The sequence below is a fragment of the Anas acuta genome, chromosome 9 (genome assembly GCF_963932015.1).
Source record: "Anas acuta chromosome 9, bAnaAcu1.1, whole genome shotgun sequence".
Taxonomy (NCBI): Eukaryota; Metazoa; Chordata; class Aves; order Anseriformes; family Anatidae; genus Anas; species Anas acuta.
Window position 1 is genome coordinate 5,691,444 of NC_088987.1, and position 19,422 is coordinate 5,710,865.

Below are 19,422 nucleotides of genomic sequence, written 5' to 3' on the forward strand. Positions count from 1 at the left end.
AGTGCCTGGGGGGCTTTGGGGGGACTGAGCCCCCCACCTGCGCTCAGTAGCAGATGCTCCCGGGGGCCATGGGATGCCGGGGAAGGGGGATTCCTGCCGGGGAGGGAGGGGAAGGCAGCCCCGCGGTTCCTTCGGGGATGCTGCAGGCTCCAGCAGCAGCAGCCTTTACTAATTTTTGTTTTATCAGCTCTATTTAGTGATATAAATGGCACGAGCGAGGACATCAATTACCAGCTAACCGCGGCGATAGTCCGTGGTTTATGGGATTTAATGATTTCTCTTGTTTTGAAAAAGCTCTTGTGACGCTAACAATAAAGAACTCCATAAATCATCTAAATGAATTGTGTCCCAGTAAAGGCAATTTTTAGTCCTTTGTTGCGTATCTCCCCGTCCCGGTAATTAATTGCAGTACCAATTGCGAACATATTTGTGGTAATAAAGGTGCCATTACTGAAAAGGGACTTTCTCGGTGTGGGGCCCATGTTTACAGAACTCCTACAGCGTGTCTTAGCTGTAGACAACCTCTGTCCTGTCCTCTCAAAATATAGGAAGCGATGGGAGCAGTGTGAAGTGAGCGTGGTGTGTGATCATACCTGTTCGTGGCATGGCACATACCTCATCCTCACCCCAACAGCACTGGAAGCCCTTTTAATGGACTGCTTCAGTGACTTAGGTTGAAAGCAGGAGGTAATCATCACCTAGGCCTTCTGATTATGTTTTGATTAAAAGGAAAGGCTTTTTTTCCTTTTTTTTTTTTTTTTCCTGGTAATCTTGCTGATTCTATCATTAGCTTGTCAAATCCTCTTACAAATAAGCAGGAGCAGTGCAGTTCAGTGCTTCAGCAGAGCATAGTAATGTTCCTGCAGTTATGTGAGAAAAGCTCCTCTTTCGTACCATCCTTTTCTGTTGCTTTTTTCCCCTCTCACCTTCTTCTGTATTCACGATTGTATTTTTGATCCATTATTTAGAGTTTGGATGTATTGGAAAGGCTGGAATAAAATATCGCAGTTCTTTCAGAACAGAGGGATACATGCTATAAGGAAAGGGATCAAGTTTGAATGTTTTAGAAAACAGTTGAGCCATAGCATTTACATTTACCTGGGCTATATTTCTACTGCTTTTAACAGCCTTTAAAATAAACTGTGGTGATAGATGTAACAGACATTTATACGTATGTATTTCATCCATGTAGTTTGCTATGTGTTCAGGTGAACAGGCTTCCCTTAATGCTGCTGACAAATTGTTTACTGCATAAAAACATTAATCACGAACTGAAGAGGTGCAGGTTCAATTCCCCATCCGATTAATTGGGCTGGTAGCTGCCCAGCATAATACAATTACAGAGATATGCTGGGTCCTTAAAAATTTATCATGTGTCCTTTTTGGAAAATACCCATGTGCAAAATCTGGTAAGACTGAGTTCCTTGTGGCTGTTGCATAGACATGTGAGTAAGGTTAGTGGAACTCTGAAGAAGATATTTTATGAAATGTATGTGGATTTGAGTGCTGTTTTCTTTGACACCTTCTCATTAAAGTGAGTTTCAAGAGAATGAAATATCTCAGAGATGCTGGGTTCCATCTCACTGTCCCCACTCAAGCAAAAAGTTCCACAGACTTCATGAATCCGTACGTAAAGATATTTTCAGTGAGAATTTTCTGACTGTGCAATCACATAACTTAGATGTGGTAACTATGATGCTAATACTAATTATTTAAAGTTAATTTTTCAGTGTTAGAAAGTTTACGGTTTATCTCCATTAACTGGAAAGGGTCAAAGAGCATTTCCTGTTGTGTCATGAATGCAGCCACTGCCATTCCTTCTTTGTCAAAGACCAGTTAGTCAGTGAGGACAGATTTGGGTTGGAGCTTTTGGAATTTCTTTCCTCTGAACATATGAAGAACACTTAGAAAACTGAATTGGTGACTCACTAGAAAGCTTGTCTATGTGCCTTTTTGCTATTCATCTGTGTGCATTTGAGCATACTCTGGTTCTTGAATTGACTGGTCATTGAAGAAATTCTCTGTTTGTTTATTTTCCTGTTTGAACATGTTTTTCTCCATGTGCTATAATAAAGATAATTTCTTAGGCAACAGCAAGTTGGAAGTAAGTGCTCAAGTTCTTTGGTCAACACAGAGATTCCTTACTAGACAGTGAACATTGCTGACTGAGTTGTATAGAAATTTAAATCTCCAGCTATGATTTCTGTGGAAGTACAATATATTTCCTAATTAGCTCTTCATGTTAAATTAGCTTCACGAAGTTTTTGTTTGTTTGTTTTGTTCTGTTTCAGGTAACAAACTCTATTCAGGTAACAGAACTCCCATATTCTAATCCAGATGATGGGATTCTGTAATTTTGCATTGGAAAGCAATGGATACAGTTTTTCAGGCATCAAAGAAACAAATCTGTTGTGCCCGTGTCTGTTATTAATACCACTGCTTGATCACATTTCAACTTTTACCTTGGAATCTCATTTGGGTTCAGAGCACTGCAGTGCAACATGTGGCCAAGTTCTGTTGCTTTTACACTCATGTAACCTCATCACAGTCAGCAGGATGAGCTCCTTGAAGCATGCCAAAGTTGTCACCACTCAAGGTGTTCATGTTTCATAGAATCAGTCAGGTTGGAAAAGACCTCTAAGATCATCAAGTCCAACTGTTAACCCAGCACTGGCAAGTCCACCACTAGACCATGTCCCTGAGCACCACATCTGCATGTCTTTTAGAAACCAGAACTAATGAAAGTTGCTTTCCCAAAGATTTCTGACTTATGAGTGAAACTCTTCCCCAATTTCTGATGAGAGCTTCCATTCATCTTCCTCTGTCCCTGATCGTGTATTGCTTCGTGTATTGCTTTTTTTTTTTTTTTTTTTCCTGTCGAGGGGTTGAGAGGAGCATTCAGTCTTGCAGAGTTTCTTATGTCTGTTTTCAAGACTTTTTCAAGAATTTTTCCTGTTCCTCAGATAGGTTGGACTGAATTCACCAACCAAGTGTGGTTGTGTAGACCTTACACACCAACACACCACAAGTGCAACCTTGTGTAGGTTACATATTTCCTCATGCACCAAGCTGGCAAACTGTTCACTCACTTCATAGCTTTCCAGTGCTGTGAAGCTTTTACTGCTGGTGACAGCTGGTGAGATGGTGCCCTGGCTTCATGTACTGGTGGTCCCAGCTTTGGGTCTGAACTCTCTATGAAGCTCCATTGGGAAAAGGTCCACATGTAATTGCCAGAAATCTACTGTGTATCCAAGTGGTTAAGACTGCTTTTTGTTTTTCCTTTTTGTATTGTAAATAGACTTCATAAATAGACTTTAAAATTTCATAAGAGACTAGCTTTAGCTAGGGAAATGACCGTATATGACCATATTCTTATGATGTTGGATGTGTGGTTGGTTTCTACAGCTTTCCAGGAAATGGCAATACCTGCATATGGTTCTCATGTGTGCTGGAGAAGCTCTTGCAAACTCAGGAAAAAAAAATGCTTTGAAGCCTTTTTTGTCTTTAAATATGTATCTATCTCAAGGTGTACTTCCAAAATGAGATTTTGTGGTAGCTTTATCAAGGTGAAGACCTTGGAACAAATTCTTGACTGTGTCTTTTTTTTTTTTTTTTTTAGCTGGAAGACTAAAAAGCACTGTGCTTCTGGAGAGGGACTGTGTTTTAGGGAGATTTTCAGACTTTGTATTACACAAGAAGAAAATAGAAAGAATACATTAGCTACATTGTTAATCAGCTTATTGACTTCATATACCAGGAGAGTGGAGAAACACTGGGAAAGAAAGCATTTGTATTTATGCATTTCAGTAAAATAATATAAAAACGACTATAAGATGTTTTCCAGAGCCTTAGTAACAGAACTTCAATTAGCATAAAATTTCCAAGGACAGTGATAAATAAATACCAGATGCGCTTATTTATTTATTTAGGATTTGATCCATTTCCTATTGAGGGGAACTTTATTATTCAGAGGAAGGAAAAGGGAGGCTGTATTGTTCCTCTGAAGGACTTTCCACCCTGGTTGCCAGAAAACATAGCACAGGAGTTCTGGATTTAGAGTAGAAATTTTGTTACTGTTTATAAGTTAGCTAACGACACTTAATATGGTGAAAGTTCACTTTAAGGAAGCTTGAATATAGTTAAAGGTATTTATTTATGACTCCTGCCTTTTCTTTTGTTCAATGGTTATTCAGAATTGGCTCATCTGTTATTTTCAATAAAGCATCACCTCCAGCTGAGATATATTTGACTTTTATATTTGTTAAGAAAAAAAACTGAACTGGGTAAAATTGGGACTGGCTCCAATTAGGCATATTTATTGGGCAATTAAAATTAAAAGCAGATTAAGTTTTACTGAAAGACATAGCCAGGTAGCAATTTATATTGCAGTAAAATGAAAATTAGATGTTACTGAGTTGTAGAAGAAGAGCTGAGTGCTGAGGTTTTATTGCTCATTGTTTGTATTCCAGGTTCAACCAGAGGGTTCAGTCAAAATCATCACCTGCTTATGCAAGGCACTGTATGAATAAATAATACATTTTGTGTCCCAAGGAGTTTCGCCTTCACTCTACAACGAGTTCTTATCTTGTGATTTACCACAGTTGTGCTGAGTTCATGTGTTCATGACATGTGGAAGTAACGTAAATTGTGGATGAACTGGAACACAATGTGAAGGCAGAGTGGTCAGAACAATAAATTGTGTTCTCAGTGAATCAACATTTGGAGGCACTTTTTGGAAGAAGAAAATCCATTTGAGAACTTCCCTTGTCTTTGATAGACTCTGAGAAAAAAATATACGTATATATATTGACAAGCACTGTACTGTATGATAGTGCAAATACATAAGAGAAACAATGAACGGTCTGTATAAATAAGTCAGTATAAATAAGTAGAGATTGAGAGTAGAGTAGAGCTTTTTTGGAAACATAAAATGTAACAATTTCATTGGTCTTCGTTCACCTCCAACATTGTCTACTCATACAAATCTGATGCTTTTGCAGGTTGCTGTGGTCAAAATTGACGCTGACCATCATATTTTAGTATGTTTGCTGGAGTGAATAGGAGGAAGATCACTACCCAGACATAAATCTTGTAGCATTTGGAATCTTAATGGTGGAAAAAATCTTAAAAGGGTGCCACAGCTATCCTTTTTGACCATTTAGCAACATTTTGCATTGCCTAGGTTCTTGTCCCCATTGCTGAAGGAGAGACACTTTTCTTTGTGCCTTACCAAGTTCATAGAAAGTGTTCAGTGGCTCATTGCCATTGACTGGGGTACAAAGGAAGACGAGACCTGGTGTGATGGTTTGGTCCTTGCTTTTCCCATACTTGTTCTTCACCCAGCTGCGGGGCCCGTGATGTGGCAGTTATGCTGTGACAGTTTTTTTTTCCAGCATACTCACGTCTAAGGTCTTTGCTGCACATCCACAAGAAAGAAACACTGGGGCACTTTCAGTCTCATGCCTTTGCTTGGCACTTACATTAAAATATATTCCAGTACTCAATCTATTTTGTTTTCCCATCCATAAATTGAACTACTACATTGAGATGCTGTGAGGATTAATGAATGCTTGGAAAGCTCACTGCAGATAGAAAAAATACAGTACTGCCTCTTCAGCTCATTATGTATAACACTGCATAGTTTAAAAGTTATGAGAATTGCATAAAGGCTCTGGCAGAAGAAGCAAGAAAATATTGAACTTCCTATTAATGGGGGAGCCACAGGTCTTTCTTCATCTGCCATCCATTCTTTGTTCAGAGACCAGCAGCGCAATGAATGATCCCATTCTCAGGAGCCTTCTCCTTTGCAACAGCCTTTGAAAATGAGGAGAGTTTCACATGGGGAAATCTTGTTGGACCTCTGATGGACACTGTTCAGCTTTTGCAAAATGTCAGTATTTAATTTTTTTCAAGTATTTTTTTTCCAAAATAACAAAGCTTCCTTATGTATATGGGCATGCATGGCCATTCAGAAAGTGGTTAAGTGTTTCTCAAAAAAAAAAAAAAAAAAAGTAAATTACTTAATATAGGCTAAAATGGTATTTGTGAAATCAATCAGCATTTGTGATGGGAAGTTAGAATCAGTTGCATTAAACATTTCAACAAACTATCCTTAGAGTTAATCATATTTTCTTGAGAATTATAACTTCTTAGGTCAAAATTTATATACAATATTTTGAACATATTTAAAAAATAGTTTTGAATAATTAGGGAGCTGTAAAGAAAATTATGATCGGACTTTAACCATCATAGAACTCTGATGAAAACATCCACGATGCTAAGCATTGCATTTCTTCTCCTATTGTAATATTTTATGTGGGGTCAGGAAACCTCTCAGAAATTCAGAGGAGTAACTGTGATACTACAGTGACTTAAATTCTAAAAACAGTGTGAAACTTCTAGTAGAACTCAAAACTATCTAAACACCAAGGATACGTAATCTCAACTAAAAAGTTGAGCCCAGTGTTAGTGAAGCAAGCCATTTGATGTTCAGTTGATAATATAATTGAACTCTCACTTTGTAATTGCAGTCATTCTGAAAATATTTGATATGTCAAAAAATGCAAGATGATTATTAATCAAAGCAGAGGGAAACATGCAAACTCTAGCAACAAGTCCATCCTTACCTTTGGTTATCTGCAAATAAGATACTGTGTGATGATACCATACTGCTTAGCGTGATGCTTTCAGAGCTTCCCATCTAAAGGCAATTTCTGTACCAAATTCTGTAGGCAATTCTATACCAAAGGTAGGAAAATTAATTATTTTACAGACTAACAAACCCAGGCCTGCACAGTGCTGAGCTGACGTTATCTGGTCCTAAACGGAATCACGGGGAGCAAGATTTGTATGATCTAGAGAGCCGCTCTGGTGTCAGCGCCAGAGGGAGCCGCCTGCCCAGCTGTGGGCCATGTAACAGCTCAAAGGCTGGAAAGAGCCAACAAAAAGGGACAAAATGGCAGAAAAAAATGGTAAGCTGATGCCTGTCCACACGCAAAAAATAATATTTTAAAGTTGAAGTTATATTTGGTGTGTTGATTTGTTGGCCATCTGACATTTTTCTTATATTAAATACTCTTAGTTAATTGCATTCAAAATTCTAATCTAGCCCTTTTTTTTCTGGATTGTTGTGTAACAGTATCTTGCAGTTTACAAAGAAGTATTATAAAAATGAATGTTGATTCTCAATTAAAGCTGTAAATTTGGATCCTTTATTTGCTAGAATTGTGTCAATACATTTTGTGTTTACATATTGGACCTTTACATTTGCATTCTTAATTGGTACAATGTGATATCTGGTAGGAATATATATAAGGCTAATTCTCCTTTTCAAATACCCACCTTGTTTTCCCTAGTAATTCCACAGTGTATATGGGTAGTGTATATTCTCTTAGATTTCTCAAAACTGGAACATGTGATACAACAATTGTGGACTTCATTGGAAAAGTAATATTATTCAGGTATTTCCATGGAGTTCATAGGTTTCAAAGTGAAATTAGGGCTGAGCTACTGTTTTGTATAAAAAAAAATAAAATAAAATAAACAAAGAATAACAACCCTTTCACACCTCCTCCCAGGCTCTGGTGTAAACCATTTGTAATCTACATGCTACAACAGACAAAAGAGGAGGGAAAGGATATATTATCCCTTGAACCAAAGAAGACTTAAGCATTTGCTTAACTGCTTCTGTGAGTTGTCCAGGGTCACAGAATAGCCTCTGGCAGAGTGAGGAATTGAACCTGAACCTCTGAAGTTGTAGTCCCGCACCTTATTCATAAGATATTCCTTCTTCTCTTAACCTTTCTGCCATAAAACGTGATCTCTGTACACCAAAGATAATGCTGTTAAAACTAGATTTGTGTGTTCTACTACTGCGGTAGTAAAATTCACTTATTTACAGGCATGCACACACAGACGCGCATACACACGCACACAAATCCTTTCCTTAGACAGGGGCTCTGCTGATAAGGCAGTGTAATAGTACTAAAATCAATTCATGAGCTGCAAAGTTATTAAGCTGTAGCAATTGAAGTGTATTCAATCTGTCTGCTTAAGAGATTTCCAAGACAGGTGCCTACCCACGGAAATGTGTAGAGAATGTGTATGTATACAGCTGCACACACACGTCTAGAGCCTGTATGTATATACATACACATATGCACAAGGAGAATACTGAATTGCATATATATACGTTATACTGCTAGATTTAAATGGAAAACTGGTTAGTTTCCAAGTTCCTTCTTTGAGAGGATATGGAACAAATCAGAAATCAAGAATCTGGCAGTATAATGGTCATAGCCTGAAATGTTCCAGCTCTGTGCTTTCTGGACAAAACAGGTGAGTAGAGGGGCAGGGGATCAGATGAGAAGGAGTATTTGGGTCACAGGGACATCTAAGTGTTGTACTGAGATACCAAAGTCCTTAAGGGATCTCTCATAGAAAGGCCTGGCCAGAACAAACTGACCTGAGGCACCAATTAAAGCTCCTGGTTGGTTCCTTTTCTTCACAGTATCTCCAGGAAAGCTGTGTGTTAGTACAACTTTTCTAGCTCCTGCATAAGGTCTTTAGATCAGCCATGGAAGAACCACAGATTTCATTAAATTTGTGGCCTTTTATCAAATTTCAAGAACCAGGTTTGTCCCACTGAAACAGGAGAAGGATGTTAGTTTTGACGGTCTGTAGAAAAGTGAATCACAACCTGAAAGCTGCAAAATTTGCAGTTATGACTTTGAAACATATTCCTTCACTGTTTGCAAGTTCAAATCCTAAAAGGTTGTCAGAAGCAGACGAAAAAACCTGAAGCATTTGTGAGAGAGTCAGTGTGGTTTTAATATGATTGACTTCATCTTTCTGGTCTTTGATTCAGTTTTTACCATCTCTTTCTTTCAAAGACCGAACAAGAATAAACAATTTGTTATGATTTAACTGTTTGTGTGAAGGACATCTGGATTGGAAGTTCATATAAAAAAGTATTCAGTTTTCTATCAGGTCAAGTACAGTGTTCTCAAAGCACCATTTGAAACTGTCATATATATTGTACTTTCTCAAAAGCTTTTGCAAATATGTTTTCTAAGTGAGGCTATTTATCCAAGAACCTTCTCTCAGCCAAGCGTTCAGAGAACAGTAGCTGTTGTTTGTATCTTGAAGGAGATTATTTATTACTAAGACAAAATGAGTCTGCACTAACTCACTTCTCTGTGCAGGGTGATATATCAAAACCTGGAGTATTATGAAAAAATCAAGGTGGAGTAATTGGGTATCTGAATGGCACTTGATCTCCGATCTGCATAATTGTAAACGGGCTCACACTGGTGAAAAAACTCTATACTGTGGCAAAGTCTGGTTTGTGGGTTGCCTGGGGGAAAATCTCTAAAGATGTTAGTTTCCTAGGTTGTTAATTTGAATTCAAAGAGGACCAGCAATCATCCTTTAGAGCCACAACCAAAAATAGGTAGGGTGATTTAGCTCAACTGGGGCTTAGTCCAGAGTCCACTGAGATCCATGGAAAATTTCCCAGTGATACTGGTTATCTGTCTATTATTTTTCAGTAGCTTTGACAATGCTATGTTCTTCACTAAATAATGACATTCTAATGAAACATATTACATCTGTCTATAGAGTTTCTGTAAAGAATCATTTTTTCATTGCTTCTCTTTAAAAAGATCTCAAGGAAAATTATATGCTCAGTTTTTCATCTAGAGCTCAACTGAACCATCTTAACAACAATGCAATAATGTAGCTCAAACACACTATTGTCAAAGGGCAAAGTGCACAGAAAATGGTTAGGCTTTGTAATTATGTCTTGTGACATGAATGAATACAGGCAATCATGTGATAGCTAAAGCTTTTAGTTTAAATAAAAGAAACATTCCAGAATTTGCCACATAGGGAGGTCATCAAATCAAACTTTCAGGCTAGATTTTTTTTGAAAGGCTGGATGATTTTATGGCCATTAATAATATTTGTAGCACCAGTATGCAAACCAAGATAAGAATAATCAAATCTCATGCTTCAGGGCATAAGCTAATCACCTGCTGGGTTTGGTATAATTGGTTTACTGCATTTACTAGGAAAGGAGGTTCACTTTCTCTGAAACTGAGTTCTAGCCACGCTCACTGAAAGCATCCTGGATTTAAAAGGCTAGAGTTTCACGATCCCTTTTGATTGCTCTTTTGTCCATAAAATGATGTGTAATGAGGGCCAGTTAACATTAATGTTAGAACCTTATTTTTGTATTTCTTGATTTAAAGTTGTGTTAGTATGAGTTGCTCTGTTTTATATGGTAGAGACTACAAAAGAGTTCCTTGTTTTTGCCATTTCTTCAAAAGTGGAAACGAAACCAAATGGTATAAGAAGAGGTCTTTGTGATAAATTGCTGACTAGTGTGCACACAGACACAAACACACATTAATTCATATGTTAAATTACAAAATAATCATTTTATCTATCTGTCCTGGTATCTGGATATAGATAATGGATGTGCTACTTAAATAAATAACTAAAAATGTTTACAATGCTTTGCAGGCCCCAAATTAGACAAGTAATAAGTTGTAATAGGTTTTTGATTAACTCCTTGGCAGTAGGAGTTGGATTTACCTGATACAGGGTCTGTTTCTGGCAGTGGATTCACCAGAAGCCACCTGCTCAAAAGGATTAATTCTGTAATTGAATCTCTGCTCATTTTAGTGAATGTGTTTTGTTTTCTTAGGCCCAGATTGTGGTGGATTCTGGCATGTGGGTATGAAGCAAGGAAGCGTAAACATTTTTCCCTTCTGGTCCTCTTAACGGAAGCTGACCACGCGTGCAGTCCATGCGTTGTAGTGAACAAAAAGAGCGTTCCAAGAATAGCGCCTTGTAAAAGAGAAAAGTAAGGGAAGGCCTATGCTCCTTAGCAAAAACATATATGAAGTAACAGGCAGTGAGATGTCCTAAGCAGAGTTCTCCAATATGCTTAACCTATCCCCCCAATTTATAGGAATCAATGTCATTATTTTGAGTAATTTATGTAGAACTCTGCTTTTTACTATTAAATTGGATATTTTTCCCTGGAGCATGCAATACATGTGCATTTACAGAAGATTTTTGAAGCTCGTGAGCAGAATAGTACAGTATTGGACTGGGATTTTCCACGGCTGTTGCAGGGGAGTAGGGGCTGGGGCCAATGGGAGATCTGGAACCTCCTTAGTGCCTCAGCTTAGTTCAACCTGCAGTAAATTTATACCTGTCACTGGCTGGAGGTTTGAGCTCAAACAAGTACAGGACTATTGTTAAATGTTCTGCTGAAGGGTTTTATTTATTTATTTTTTTTCTTTCTGTGTACAATTCAAGATGTTGACCCGCACAAGAATAAGAAAGGAAATAGTCTTCTTAAGAAAAAAAACAACAAAAACATAATCAAGTTCATTATCCACGTGAAAGTCCTCAAATGCAGGCTTGGAGGAAAACCTGCAATACTGCTGAAATATATGTGGCAGGGTTTTTCTCCAGCTGATTACTTTTAATAAAACATTTTCATAATTTCCACACACTGGTAATCATTTTATTGCTTTTCTTTATCTATACCTATTACTGTTCATAGCATAGCTGCTCGGTTCTGATAACCTAGTGGAAATACATTCCAAGAGCAGCTCAAGATTTGAAGAATTTCATAAAATTCTCTGAATTTCCACTTCAAAGTACACTGGCAGAGTTTACTAGGGCTGTTATTAAGACATTTGTAGTTTTAGTATTTTGATCTGGAAATATGGTTATTTCATTTCCTGGTCATTTATATGCTTCTTTTCTAAAGGAATCTAGGCCTTTCAGTTATCAGTCCTTAATTTAGATTTTACAATTAGCTGGCCCATTACTCTAGCAGCAAAGTATTGGTCTATGGGATTCCAGAGATCATCACTGGATAAAAAAAAAATCAGCCTTACAAAGACAGTCCCAAGTGCACAGACAAAATATTGCCCAGTGTTTCAATATGAGAACCTGTTAACTGGTCACATGTAAATAAGGCGTGAAAGAGAAACCAACTTGGCACAGGGAAGGGCTTATCTGTAGACATGCTTGGTTCTTCTCCAAATGTTGTCTTTAGTCACTAAGCCAGTCCTTTAAGGAGAGCCTTTAGTTTGAAAACTGAAGCTTGATTTTTCTCTGCTCCAGGTGCAGTTGGCTTCAGTAGTCACCAAATAAGGTACCTGAAAGATGAGCAAGTGACAAACATGAGATTCCCTTTGGTCACTGCTGATGTATCCAATTGTGCCCAAGACTTTGGTTTGTGTTGCAATAAATTAATTGTGTGCATCTTCAAAAATCAAATAATTTTAAGGTCTAAATTGTAAAAATGCGCTTCTACTTCGATCTACAGCAGGCTGTTATTTATTATAATGTAGATTTTATTTTCGGTAAACCTCAGAATGAAATGTTTTCTTGAGTTGACTGCTGTCAGAATATCTTTTTGAAAGGCTTTGGGTCCCTGCTCAGGAGCTCTCTCTTGTGTTAGGGATAATCTTGTTTATTGTATACATGCAATAAACCAAACTAAAATGCCTGGAGATTTTGCTACAGTCAGCAAAATTACACTTAGGACCCTCTATAAATGGGTCCAGCTCCTCATGGTTTGCCAGGCTGATTTTGAAAGGCTAAATTTTAGATAAATAGAGGTAGTTTTTTTGTATACATTGGAGAAATCCAAGAATTAAGTATTTCTTGTGAGCCAAAGGTGAATAGATTCATTTACATTTTTTTTTTCCTTTTCCTTTTTTTTTTTTTTTTATTTGCTTTAACTGAACAGTAGAAGTTGTTTTGTACTTGCCTATATCTTGGTACCTTGGATTTCAAACTTTCATAGTTCTTGCCACCATAAAAATCTCCAAGATAAAGAGATAAATCTATGTATGATACTGCCAGGATGAGGGAAATAATTTGCCATTTTTCTTAATTTGGTTTTCTTTCACCAGAATTGCCCTTGAGGAAAAACAAAACAAAACAAAACAAAACCTTGTAATTTGTGAATCAAAACCCCACTATTTTCTCTATCTGTACAACTTTACAGACTCTAATGACACTGCATGAATATAAAGTAAAAGCGACACTCGGCTGCCATAGTTATTCTAGCAGTACTCTGGTAGTTTTTAGAATATCAGACATGATTGTGTATCTTTATTCTCATGATCTGAGGATTCAAGTCCACATTAGTGAACATCCTTAAAATCTGAAAGTGCTCTGCAGTGGAGCACAGACATTCTTGCATTCATATTTTTCAGGTGTCGAAACCAAGCTGCAGGAAGGGAAAGTAACCATGGGAAGTGCCTGAGAGACTTCCACAGGGAAGGAAGTCTACCTACGAGGATGCATTAAATGTGGCATTAACTTGCCTTGCTTCATGTTGTGTACTGGGATGCTGTCATTGGCATTGCAGAGGTGTGAAGTTGTTTGACCTGGGAGGAGAATTAGCCTGTATATAGTAGGGCATGTGGTACTGCTATCAAAATCTGATAAGACCTAGAACATTATGTTGTCTTTGTCTTTTCGATAAAAGTGATTTTGAACAAACCTACATTTAAGATTATAATTTTTGCAGGAAAGACTTGCATTCACACAGAGGGAGGACCTTTATAAAGCACAAGAGGTTGAAATCTGCTAGAGTAATGTGCTTGAAAGCACAGAATCACAGAATTTCCAGGTTGGAAGAGACCTCAAGATCATTGAGTCCAACCTCTAACCTAACACTAACAGTCCCCACTAAACCATATCCCTAAGCTCTACATCTAAACATCTTTTGAAGACTTCGAGGGATGGTGACTCCACCACCTCCCTGGGCAGCCTGTTCCAGTGCCTAACAACCCTTTCAGTTAAGAAGTTCTTCCTAACATCTAACCTAAAACTAAACTAAACTAAAGCAGAATATAAATATTCTCTCCTCCTTGAAAACTATTCTTTAGGGTGCTCCCAAAGACAGAGTGATTTGTGTAAGATTTCTGTGACCATATTGTTAATAATTTAAGTCTCTGAAACATTTATTAAAAATCTTCTATTGATCAAATATATATATATATATTATCAGTTTTGAACCAAGTGGCACATCTTCAAATAAAATTGCAATGGGACAAGATTCTGCAGGGCATCAAGTATTCTCGATCCTTGCATTTTTAGTAAATGTGAAGATTTTTACTATATTCCAGAAGACTCTGGTTAGACTTGCAAGATGTCTTCTTTAGGTGTCTATAGGATTCATTGCTTATAAATATTTAAGGACTGCTTAAGTGTAAGCATGTGCTTCTGTACAAAGCCTTCAATACATGATCTGTCCCCTCAAGTTGTAGTCCCAGTTCTCTGTGTGCTACATAAGATCTAAATATTGAACCACTAAACTCAATCTGATTCTAATGTTAAATAGCTACATTAGTCCTTCCAGGAGGAATCTGTTCTTTGTTTCTCCCAGGTCTTGCACATTTTCCTAGCTCTTTTCTTTTGTGCATAAACACTGTGTATGAGCATCTGATTCTCTGGGTGCACATGTATAATTTAATTTTTACAAGAAGTCTCACTCCTTCTGGCTCAAAGTTAAATGTATGCATGTATGCAGGATCAAAGCCTTAGATTACAATCAGAAAGTTTAAGTAGTAGGTGGGCTCTGCAGTGGGTTTTAATATACCCATTTTTTTGACCTCACATTTATTTTGATGCATTTTAAACTTAAAATGTATTTTACATTTTAAGCTGGTTTGCACTGGAAATATCCAACTTCTCTGGTATGGCTGACTGGCTATACTATAGGAATAGCAGAGAATCTGCTGAGGCACCTATGTGTTATAACAATATTTAACTCCACGAAACAACTAGAAATTGGAATAAAAAACGGTGATATATAAATATCTTAACTAAATATCTCAACATCCCACATACATACACTACATAAATTCAGAGTTACTTTGTTGATTCCTGAACGAAAGTAGGCCTCTAGCTCTTTTCACACTCCTGTATGGAACAAGCACATAACAGGATTATTTGGGTTACTATGCCTCCCAAAACAGTTGGTGAACTTGATTGCTGGTTGCACTGGACTTTTTAATCCTAGATTAAGTGGTAATAGGTATTAACAACGTTCTTGCTCCCAAATAAAAGTCTTCCAATGAGCAAAATATGTAAGTATGCTTTTTCCACTTGAGTTTTCATATACAGAATTCATTTTTTTTTTAATGTTCTGTTATACCTAAATGTCAAAACTGGCAAGGACTTCTAATCCTAATCGTGCCACACCTGGGAATGAGTTCCATGCAACACTGCTGGATTCAATCTGTGTGCCATGGTTCCTGCATTATTGTTTGTTTCTTTGCCTCAGACAACAGGTAGAGTCGGAGCATGTTGTTATGAACCCTTTTCTCTGAACTAAAAAAGGAATAGGATCTATTCTTATGTTTTTCACCAGCTTTTTCTTGCTTGTTGTGCCAGTCTGCTTTTGCAGCACACCCTTTCTTGTTTCCTTCCTTCTTTCCTTGAAGCATCATATTTCTTCAATTACTCAGTAGGCCTTCCTAACTGTTAAATCTTACTCTAAATTGGAAACTGCCTGCCGTGTTTAATCCAGTTCCATTAAAACACTAAAATCTCTCTTCTGTTGTCAGACATCTTCCACTGCATGATTATCACAGTCAAATAATGAGGGTCTTTTTCCTCCAAGGTTTGCTGTGAAAGTATCTATCCCATCATAGGAAGCTGGCCCTCTTGGAGTGATTCTGCAAGCCAATTCAGTTGATCCACTGACTATTCCTCTGCTTCAAAGTGACTTTACTAGACTGATAATTTTGTGCTGGTAACATGTACAGATATGGAATTTGTCCCTACAGAGGTGTGATTTTAATCTATCATCAAGAAGATATTTGCAGCCAGCTTTTGTGCAGTAGATTATTGATAGCGTCTCTTCTTTTATGCTTAGCATGCCAAGTGAGTGAGGCGAGCTCTGAAGAATTTCAATGGACTGGCTTAGACCTCCCTGAATTGGCAAATAAACTGCGCAGTGGGTTGTATTCTCATATATTTTGCAAATGTTAGACAGAAAAATAAATCACCACAGATACTGAGACATATATAAGTTTCAATCTGAAACACGGACCCACTTGCAGAACTAAAATAAAGAGCTGTCCTTTGTGTTTGAAGATGTCAAGCTGCTGCAATCTAGCATGAGCTGAGGTTGTCTGACATCAGTTTCATTATGGCTACTTGCAGGCTTCTCATATTTGGATAGTATGATTGAAGCTTTAGCACAGCATACTCTGTGCAAATGACAGCACCTTGGGCAGAACATGACAGATTTTAGAAAACAGATTAAAGGAAAGTTGAAATGCCTTCCTGCTCTTTTTGGTGATTATTATTACTATTATTAGTAGTTTTGCATGTGGTCTCATACTATTACAACATGTATGGAAATGTGTTGGTGTAACAGAACTTCTAGCATAGGAATGAAATGGAAGAAAATAAATGTAGAGGATTCTTTGTAACACAGAAATTGCTGACTGACCTGGTGGTGATGCTCTAATTGCTTTGTACTTTGCCTTATCAGTGGCGTTGAATAGAGATACAAAATGTGATTCAGCTTAAGCAGCATTAGTTTTAGAAGCTGAAGGAAAAAAAAAATAAAAACAAAACCAAAACTATTCTGTGTGCTTGGCTCAAAAAACTAGAATTCCCAATGAATGCCATGGTTGCTGTGCTTCTGCTTTTTAGTTTGAATGTGGAGTGAAAGAAATCCATTTAAACACAAGTAACTCCTTGGTTACAGAGTTTATACCTCTGTTTGGGTGGTAAAATTGCTTAAAATTTCAGGTGGAACATGATGAAAAGCTTACAACAGGGACTGACTGTAAGGACACCATGCATGTCTTCTGGCACTGCAGTATTCTTACTCATTCACTAAAAAGAGCTCAGCATCTGGCATAGTGTTTGTTGGAGACGCACTGCATGGGTGCACCAGAAGATGAATTGAGGTTAGTGTATGTATTGCCTTCTCTCTCACTGGAAGCCTTTGTTCTATAGGAGCATTCTGATTATAATAGTTTTGCCATCCAGGAACTGACAATGCATGAGAAACCTTTAGTTCCTTTAATCATTTAGTCATTAAGAGGGTTGCAGAAAAACAAAGGTGAGAGCAGAAACAGAAAAGTAAGCAATAGGAAGGTGATGCAGTTGCCCATACTGTGATGTCCAAAACATCCAAGCCTGTCGAGAGCCACGTACGTCTGGAGCTGGAGCTGCAGGCTGGCGGGGCTGGCCCACAGCAGCTAGCATGGCACTATACACCTCTGCATGGGCAATGGAGACCTCTTCCCATCAGTTCTCCTATTTCCAGTGAAAATGTGTTAATACTGGTGTATTGTCCAAATTTGGTAATGCTTTCTTTAAGGATACATTTGTCTAAGGATATCTGGAGAGAATGTGCCTGGCAATCTAGATTAGAACCCATTTTAGCTAGCTGTAGCCCCAAGATAGATGCAAAATAATTTTGAAATTAAAAATATAATTTTTAATCTTTATTCTACAAAACAATTTTGGAAAATCATTTGCACTAATGCTTGAAGATACTGGAAGAACTAAGGTTCAGGTGCAGATCCAACAAAAAATTCATCCCCTTGCTGTTTGTAATCAAGAGACAGGCTGGAATTTCATATTGTTACTCAAACAAGCAATGATCTCTTTACAGAGCCAGGATTGCAAACAAGGAAGCCATCCGCTTATAAGTTGTGGTTCAAACACAGATACCACTAAAGTGGAAAATGGTCAGACATAAGCAAGTTCATTTCCCCATATCCCCAAGCAGTTATTAACGGTAGCACTATCATTCATTATTTACCTTTTCTGTATTTAATCTGTGACCTAGAGTTAAAGTGCTTTTTAATCAGGAAGCAGTTTTTTGAGCCGTGTAATCCCAGCTGGTATTTCCGAATCTATTTATACTCAAATATTTAGTTCATAATTTTTATGCTTTAACAGCACAGTTCTACAACTGTTTTATAATTACTAGCGGTCAGTTAAAGCAGATCAGGATTCAAACTGAAAAAATAGTAAAATAATTTCTTAATACAAAGATTAGATAAACTTTACCATTTCAATTGATGCCTAATTCATCTCACTGTCTGATGATATTCGTTTTGGGAACTTTCATTGCCCTGCAGAAAAAGGAAACTTCAGCAGGTGCAATTCTTAAAGATATTAATAAGTATGGTAGACATTTCTATCAAGGTGGAATATGCTCTCGATAGCTCTGCTTTTGTGATTTTCCTTAACTGGAACACATTGTTTTTGCTAGTCCTGTGAAGAAGTTTGCAGTATGATGGATAACACATCATGAATAATTAGACAATGCTAGGCTGTAAATCCCAAGTGAAACAATGCATCTCACAGATTAGTTGTTTCTTCTGCAAAGGGCAGTATACAATGATGGAGTAGAGCCATTCATTTTAGATACATTCCATTTGCAAGTAATCTTTCATGTGAAAGAAAAACAAGATGTATGATGGTTTACGTGTCAATTAAAGCATGTTTGGAATGAAAGAGCATTTTCAGAAGCCTGAAAACAAAGTTTTTCAGATGAAGAATTAGCTCTTGGCTAGAGACTAATACCTGTGCAAGAATCAACAGTGGCCTCATTATGAATCTACCCCTACCTTGGAGTCTTGCAATTAACAATGAAAATGAATGGGGAGGACTTGTCTTGTAATTAGTGCAGGTTGGGACATCTGAACTGTCCCAGCAAGAGCATCTGAACTTTCCCAGTGCAGTGAAAGAAAACTTCAAAGAAGTTATTATTCTTTCAGTTCAGTTGGCTCATTGGTTGATTGGGTTGGGTTTTTTAAAGGATTAGTTCCCTGCTGTGGCAAATAAGTATTGAAATGCTGGAAATGCTGATTTTCAGAAAGACTGCTCAGAATGAAAGCTGCTTTTTCTTTCTGTTAATCTTATTCCCATGTATCACTAGAATGTGGAAGGTGGGGAATTCATGGAGGAATCTGCATTATGATAGCAGTGCACTTTGACCTTCTTGTGATACCGTCTCTCCTTTGTTGGATTGTGAAGTTTTCAGTGTTAGAATGTCAATCAGTTGTCTTAAATTCATGAGTCTAAAATAATTGAAGTGCATGAAACTGCACTGATTAGAACAATATTATGGATTGGGAGGATATATTCAGAAGTAGAAGGTTCTTTAGTATTAGCTGTTGTTTCAGATCCCTTTAAAGCTGCTTCCTGTCTAAAGAAATAATTTTCTATAAACTTCTCATTTTTTTTCCTTTAGTCACAAGGACATGCATGCTGCATTTTCCTGTGCTGGTACCATGCCAATAAACTAATAACACAGTGTTCTTCTTAATGAGGTGGCAGTTTTCCTACCTTCAAAAATTAAGAATGTCAGTCTGCAGCAATTTGGCATGAGGTAGCTCTGCC

The 19,422-nt window shown here is 37.5% G+C and overlaps 1 protein-coding gene across 2 annotated transcripts in view; it reads left to right on the forward strand.

Annotated features, from left to right (window-relative positions):
• NLGN1 (neuroligin 1) overlaps positions 1-19,422 on the forward strand; it is a 423,896-nt gene that overhangs the window by 49,545 nt on the left and 354,929 nt on the right. The gene's annotated exons all lie outside the window — the stretch shown is intronic.